Below are 7,906 nucleotides of genomic sequence, written 5' to 3'. Positions count from 1 at the left end.
GCCCTCCTCTCCCTCTCCCCCCCCCCCCCAATAGTCTGATTCCTTCTAGTTGGGAAGGATCATTTTTTTCACTCTCTGGCTGAGATCGATCTCTGGTATTCAGCGCTGGCTTTTGAGTCCACATCATTGCAAAGAGGCTTACCTCTGTTCTCAGACACCAGCTGGGGCAGCCCATGACCTCTTTCCGCTTGCCACTGTGGACGGATGTGTCAGAGCCAGTCGCATCATGGAGAAAGTGTGAACTTTCCCATGTGCTCCCCAGACAGGTTTGCTTTCTCTGCAACCGAGCTCAGTCACTTGCCAAACTCTTGAAACTGACATCTCTCTAAAATTCCATGAGGACTCGGGCGCCTGGGTGGCTCAGTCGGTTAAGCCTGTGCCTTTGGCTCAGGTTATGACCTCAGGGTCCTGGGATTGAGCCCCACATCTGCTTCTCCCCCTCCCTCTGCCTCTCCCCTCCCCTCCTGCTCATGCTCTCTCTCTTTCTCAAAGAAATAAATAAAATCTTAAAAAAGAAAAATTCCATGAGAACTGTTCATTCCCAGGTGAAGAATTTGGTTTGGGTGTGTTTATAAAATTGATAGAAGGCCCCATCTGACGGAAGTCACCCACTGAGTGGGGAGAACTGGCCACCCAGAATATAACACTTTCTAGCACTCTTTTTTTTTTTAAACAGGCTCCGCACACAACATGGGGCTTGAACTCATGACCCTGAGAACAAGAGTCACATGCTCCACCCACTATGCCAGCCAGGCTCCCCCCCAGCACATCTTTTAAGCCTCGTATCACCTTATGGGCTTCACAGCATTGCTATATGGTAGGCGTTATTAAACCCATTTAACAGATGAGGAAAATGAAGTTCGGGGAGACTAAGTTTTGTCCAAACAAATAAGGAGTGACTCTGGGGACATAAATCCAAGTTTTTTGATCCTGAGTTCAGTGAATACAGCAGAACCAGGAAGTCAATTCAAATCCACATTCCCACATCAGCAGGAAGAATTCTGTGAACATTCCTCGGTCACTGATCTCATGACTCATAGGCCCAATTTGTTTGCCAATATCATTTTTATGGTGGTTTAGTCATTTTCCTGACACCGTATGTCTCATGCAAAACAAAATTAAGTAGATAAGATACTGGGGGCTACTCATAAGAAGTTTACATTCCAGAGAAACAACTCAAGTGACGGAACAACGTTTTATGTTTTTTGTTTAAAGTGAGACCAGAATAAGGGGCAGGAGACTCAAAAAAAAAAAAAAAAAAAAAAAAGCAGCAAAAGAAAAAAAAAAAAACCAACCTCAACATTCTTAGAGGAAAATTGTTCTACTAAGGCAAGTTCGAGTCACCAATATGTTCTTTCATTCACCACATATTAACCAAGCATCGATTATGTGTCAAGCTCTGTACTAGCCACTGGGACACAATGATAAGCCTTAGTCCCCACCGCCAAGTAACTGGTCATTCCATGGGGAATCTAGAAGAATCAACAAGCACTAGGGTGTGAAAAGGGCCCCGGGAGACATGTATACACAAAGTTTTGTGCTGCACTGAGACAGGGAAGGACTCACAGGGGTGGTGGTATTTTACCCAGATTGTAAAGGACTAATAAAATCTGACCCAAATAAATAAGGGGGAAACGATCGTTTCAGAAAATCACCACCACCACGAGTACCACCCATCACCATGTAATTACTTCCTATGAGCCAGGCACTGTTGTACTCATACTGTAGATATTAACTCATCTGACCCCTCACCGTAAACCACAAGGACGTTCTGCAATTATCCCCATTTTTCGGATGAGGAAAACGGATGGGGATTAAGTGATTTACCGAAAGTCACCCAGTTAGTAAGTGGCAGTCAGGGTTTGAACCTGGGCCACTTGACTCCGGAGAGCATGTGGTGGACCATGGGGATGCCTACCGTGGAAAGAGCCACTGGCATAACAACGAGAAGGTGCACATGGGTGTCTTGTGTGCAGACCTGGATGCATTTCAGGGTGCCAGGAGCATGCCCATCATCGTGTCTGCCTTTGCCGCCCTCCACGCTCCTTTTCTGCCCGCCTTCTTCTGGTTCCTCAACGTTCTCTCCACGCAGGACCATTTTATTTTTTTAAAACATATTTATTTATTTGAGAGGGAGAGAAAGAGAGAGAGAGCATGAGCTGGGGGAAGGAGCAGAGGGAGAAGGAGAAGCGGACTTCCTGCTGAGCAGGGAGCCCGATGTGGGGCTCAATCCCAGGACCCTGGGATCATGATCTGAGCGGAAAAGCCACGGAGCCACCCAGGCGTCCTGATGCGGTACCATTTTAAATCCATAGCCTGAGGGTTTGAAGCCCCGGTGAGGCAGATTTCAGCTACGCATGTGAAGAAATGCTAGCCTAGTACAGACGGGTGTTCATTCTTTTCTTCTGACGCTGTTGCTTCGCACCAAGACCTCACTCCCTGCAGTTTTATGAGGGTGTTGTGGGAGGGGCTGGTTTATTTCTGACTCACATGGACTTGAGAAGGTGCCCGTGGAAACCCTGCCATCCTTGGCCTTGACTTCCGTCTTCCTTGTCCCGACGACCCATCAGAACCATAGCTTATCTTCACAGCTCAGATGGTCCAGATGAACAGAAGCCTTCAGAAGAAAAGTAGTTTTGATGCTTTGCTTACTTCTCTGGGTCTTTGCTTTCTTACAGACTTAGACCTGGATTTTTTTTTTTTCCATTTTGTGAGTTATTTGATACTTTTAGGAAGAGGAAAAAGAAAAATTACCCAGCTTGCTTAGTAAATTTCAGCCGGAGGGTTGGTCCAAATGATGAGTCCCTCAATTTCAGGAATCTTAAAGGTCCGCGGCCCATCCAATTTTCGCAGTGAGTCTATGACGCAGATGTAATGAATCTGATTTTTCCAATGAGGCAAATGAGATGCAGGGAGTTTAAGTAACTTGCAAAAAGTCACACAGCTAATAGACGTTGGGGCCAAGATTCCCACCCGGGTTTTAGTTCCTACCGTCCCCTCCACATTCTCAAGTTCAGCACACACCAGGTGTCTGGTTTGGGGAAAATCACTTACTCTGTGTTTAAATTTCTTCATTCATTAATGAAGATAATAAACGGATCTACCTCCAAGAGCTGTGCAGATGGAACGAGATAACATCTGTAAAGATTTGTAGGTCTGTCTCGTACATAGAAAGAACTTAATAAATTTTTGTAGTCACCATAATTCTCCCGGGACATCAGGCCAGTCTAGAAGCTGGAAGTCCATGACTTGTTTCAAGCAGAATACTTACCAACCATTCTCTCTCTCTCTCTCATTCATTCATTCACCGCATATGGGCCCCTCTAGGGTCTAAGCTCTCCCAGACAGCATACTTGAGGGCCTTGTAGAACTTTGGGCCAAGGCCGTGAGTGTCTCCCTGCACTGAAGTCCTATTTTCCAAAGGGAGGGGCTACTTCCTTTCTGGTCTCCAGGATAAGCAAGGAAAAGCCTGTCTGAGTAAATGTTTTCTAATGACAGCATTTGTTGATCTCCTTCCTTGTTTCCTTCTCCTGTTTCTGAAGTCCTGTTTCTTTCAGTCTCTAGATACACAGTAGGTGTGTTCCACAGCAGGCATTACAATCCTGAACGTTCTGCCACCAGGCTTTCTCCTTTCCCAGATTATAGGAGTCCTACAGTATTTAGGTAATTGTCTTAAAAAAACAAAAAACTGGGGCGCCTGGGTGGCACAGCGGTTAAGCGTCTGCCTTCAGCTCAGGGCGTGATCCCGGCGTTATGGGATCGAGCCCCACATCAGGCTCCTCTGCCGTGAGCCTGCTTCTTCCTCTCCCACTCCCCCTGCTTGTGTTCCCTCTTTCACTGGCTGTCTCTGTCTGTCAAATAAATAAATAAAATCTTTAAAAAAAAAAAAAACTTTGATCACCTCTTCAGAGACTGCCAGACCCTCTCTGAAAGAAGAGAGGTGAAAGGCAGGAGAGCCAAAGAATCATCCCTGAGATGAGGTGAATAGTTGACTAACCACAGAGACCCCTCAAGTACCGTGATATAGTCCTGAGACAAGGGAAGGGCACAAGAGGTCATAAATAATTGTTTTATTCAACAATAGAGATTGTCAGAAGGCAGAATTTGGGTGCAAGTTGGATTGAACAGCTACCTGGGTTGAGTGCAAGGAATTTGAAGGGGAAAGAGGGAAGCCCGTGTGTGTGTGTGTGTGTGTGTGTGTGTGTGTGTGTGTGTTTTGTGATTGGTGTTGGGAGGCAAGGTGAGTGAGAACACTGCCCATGGGATGGGGAGCAGAACAATGGTGGGTCCCAAGGTCCAGGAAATGGGGAACACCAAGTAGAAATACAGTCAGTGAAAGTACAAAGTACAAAGATTATAGCAGAGAAGCCAAGGTCATATACATACGTATTTAATTAGAAGGGTGGCTTAAGGCAACACGTATGAAATCAAGCAGTGTCTACCCTGATTTGGTTCCTTTAAGCCAGTAGACTTATTCATACACCACAGGCTTTTTGATAAAGCTACTCCTGGATGCATGAGTGCTTTTTGTAATAATCACCTAGGTTGTAATAATCACCTTGCCCTTGAGAATAGGAAAGCGAAAGCCCTCCTCATTCAGAGACCTCCTAGATCATGCAATCAGAACCGTTAGATCCCAGTCATTCCAAAGAAACGGAAGCTAACCTCTCTTGCTCTGGCCCCTGAATCCGGGATTAACACAACTTGTTTCTGTTCTCATACTATATCCTTTGGATCCTCACTCCCTTAGTTGAGGTCTTGCCCCTGACCTTTGGACCTGGATGAAATGAAGCATAAGGAAGGGGTTGAAGAAAGTGTGTGTGTGTGTGTTTTTAATTTTTAAAATTTTTAATTTTTTTAGAAGAAAGTGTTTAAGAACTAAGACCAAGAAAAAGGTCATTCTGTATGGTGCCTCGTATGTGTTGCAGAAATGGGCATTTTTAAAGTTTTGAGGGGGTTGGACCATTTGTGAGCATAAAATGGCACAAAACAGGGGGCACCTGGGTGGCACAGTCAGTTAAGCATTTGACTCTTGGTTTCAGCTCAGGTCGTGATCTCAGGGTCATGAGGTTGAGCCCCACACTGGGCTTCACGCTCAGCATGGAGTCTGCTTGAGATTCTTTCCCTCTCCCTCTGCCCTACCCCCCCCCCCGCCCCCGTGCTCTCTTTCTCTAAGATCAATCAACCAATCTTTTTAGAAAAACATAAAACAGTAGCGATACATTATTTTAAAATTTTATCAAGATACAATTCTATTGAATTTTAAAATACTAATAATTTCAGCAGTAGCTTTATGTTTATGTATTACTTTGTACAAAACTTAAATGCTGTTGCAGATCTAGTTGCTGTTCATTTTAACGTTCCCCATTAAAGGGACATGAGGTGTATTCAAGGCACTTCTTCCTTGGATTCCTTTAAAGAAAGGCCGAAGGAACAAAAATAGCAGGGTGAGGGGCGCCTGGGTGGCGCAGTCGTTGGGCATCTGCCTTCGGCTCAGGGCATGATCCTGGCGTTATGGGATTGAGCCCCACATCAGGCTCCTCTGCTGGGAGCCTGCTTCTTCCTCTCCCACTCCCCCTGCTTGTGTTCCCTCTCTCGCTGGCTGTCTCTCTCTCTGTCAAATAAATAAATAAAATCTTAAAAAAAAAAATAGCAGGGTGAGCAATGGAAAAAAGAGGGAGTGGTGTTTCACCCTGGGTCCCCAAGAGGCAACAACAGAAAAACAACACAAAGTGAATGAGAAATCCAGAAAGTCGTTGAAGGGAGCCGGAAACGGCTCAGGAAATGTAAGCGAAAGCGAAGGCCCAGCAGTAGGAAATAGAGACCGAGAGTCCCAGGCATGGGCACTAGAGGGACTGGGATGGTCCCACTTGGAGATGGAGGTGTTTTCTAGAAAAATGAAGGCCTGTCACTGCTGGAAGCAAAAAGGATGTTGGGGAGCAGAGAGCATGATGGGGGGACAGCCCTGCCGTAGCCCACGTGGTAGATGCCAGCCCAGGTGAAACTGAGTAGGAACTAAGAAGGGACTTGGTTCCTCCCACCTGGGCAGACATATGCTGCCGAGCCTGGAAATAATTCCAACGCAGATCCCTTAAAAACACAAGATGGTATATGGAGGTGGATCTCCAACCCTTTACTAGGTGTTTGGGATTGCAGCTGGGCTGGGCCGGGCTCCCTGTGGATTCACACGGAGGAAGCCTTTGACCACAAAGAAGGGAATGGATGTTTGCTGAGCAGCACACCGATGTGGCACAAAGGGTGTTATCCTCTCCATTTTAAGGTGAGCGGAGGATGGAGAATGAAGTGACAGTACGTTATTCATCCATGCCCAAGGTCACACGATTGGGGTGTGTGAAGCCGAGAATCAAACCCTCGTCTTTCTGTCCCCTAGCCTTACCACTTACATCATGCTGGGCATTGTTTCATATTTGGAAACCTCACCTAGGGCCAAGTTCTTTATATACTTTCTCTGAGCTATAACAGGATCCAGCCATGAGCTTAAGTGTCAGCATGTCAGCATTTCAAAAACCTGCCACTTCCACATGACCCTAACACCTAGAGCTAAAATTGGACAGGATCTCAGAGCCCAGACGTTTCTTTCCTTTTCTGATGATTTCATGGGGGTGGGGGTGGGGCCCGGAGCCCTGAGTGGGTAGAGTTCAGGTTTAGAAATATGTCCTTAACTGGCCCTTAGGCTTGATCTCATATATTCTTTCCTAATAGTCTTAGACTTGTTTAAGAAGTAAAGACCCCAGAAGAGAAAGCATAGTTCATAGATTTCCCTACTGTTATTTGAAGGAACGAGGTGATAGAGTTACTTTATATCTTTAAAAACTCTTTATTTAGGGGTGCGTGGGTGGCTCAGTTGGTTGAGAGTCCGACTTTTGGTTTCGGCTCAGGTCACCATCTCAGGGTCATGCGATTGAGCCCTGAGTGGGGCTCCGTGCTCAGCGGGGAGCCCGCTTGGGATTCTTTCCCTCTCCCCCCACACCTCCCCCACTTGCATGCGTCTCTCTCTAAAATAAATAAATAAATCTTAAAAAAAATTAAAAAAACACTTTAGTCTTATGTCTCAAATTATAAGAAATAGAAACATTTTTAATAAAAAATGTCAACTGTGTAGGGGAAGGTAAATAACATTCCTTGTGATATGTTATGTATTGGGGGCTTTTAAATCTCTGCTATTTCATTGACTTCTGGGAAAGAGGTACTATTATGCTCCCTTTATAGATGAGAACACGGAGATTCAGATGTTGTAGAAACAGTAGGTCGAACGGTCAGGAGTTGAATCCAAAGACACTTGAATTTTATTTTATTTCTTTATTTGACAGAGATAGAGACAGCCAGCAAGAGAGGGAACACAAGCAGGGGGAGTGGGAGAGGAAGAAGCAGGCTCCCAGCAGAGGAGCCTGATGTGGGGCTCGATTCCAGGACCCTAGGATCACGCTCTCAGCCGAAAGCAGACGCTTAACGACTGAGCCACCCAGGCGCCCCAGACACTTGAATTTTAGCCAGATGTCATGTTAAGCTTTAAGAAGGAAGTCAGAGGCTTTATGGAGGTAAACCTTTAACAAGTGAGCTTTAAGGAACTCAGAACGGCATGGGGAACATGGTAAGCCTTCCATAAATGTAAACTACGGTTCCTAGTGTTGTTATTATCAGAAGACCAGCTGTAAAACCTCCTTTGGAAGAGAATCTCCGATACGGTCTCTTCTCAACCACATCCACAGAGCGGTTAGGACGCGGAGATACGGCAGTGATCCTTGTTCGGATGGTACCCCTGGCATGTGACGGGCTTTGTCAGTCTGCCACTGCTTCCATTCCTAGGGAGAAGGGGTTGTCATCTGGGTTTCCAGAAGGCTTTCACCGTCAACAGCTGGAAGAAAAGATACAGGAATTGTTTGAG

The sequence above is a fragment of the Ursus maritimus genome, unplaced genomic scaffold, assembly GCF_017311325.1.
Source record: "Ursus maritimus isolate PB19 unplaced genomic scaffold, ASM1731132v1 scaffold_27, whole genome shotgun sequence".
In the NCBI taxonomy this organism is placed as follows: domain Eukaryota; kingdom Metazoa; phylum Chordata; class Mammalia; order Carnivora; family Ursidae; genus Ursus; species Ursus maritimus.
Note: the sequence above shows the minus strand (reverse complement) of the source record.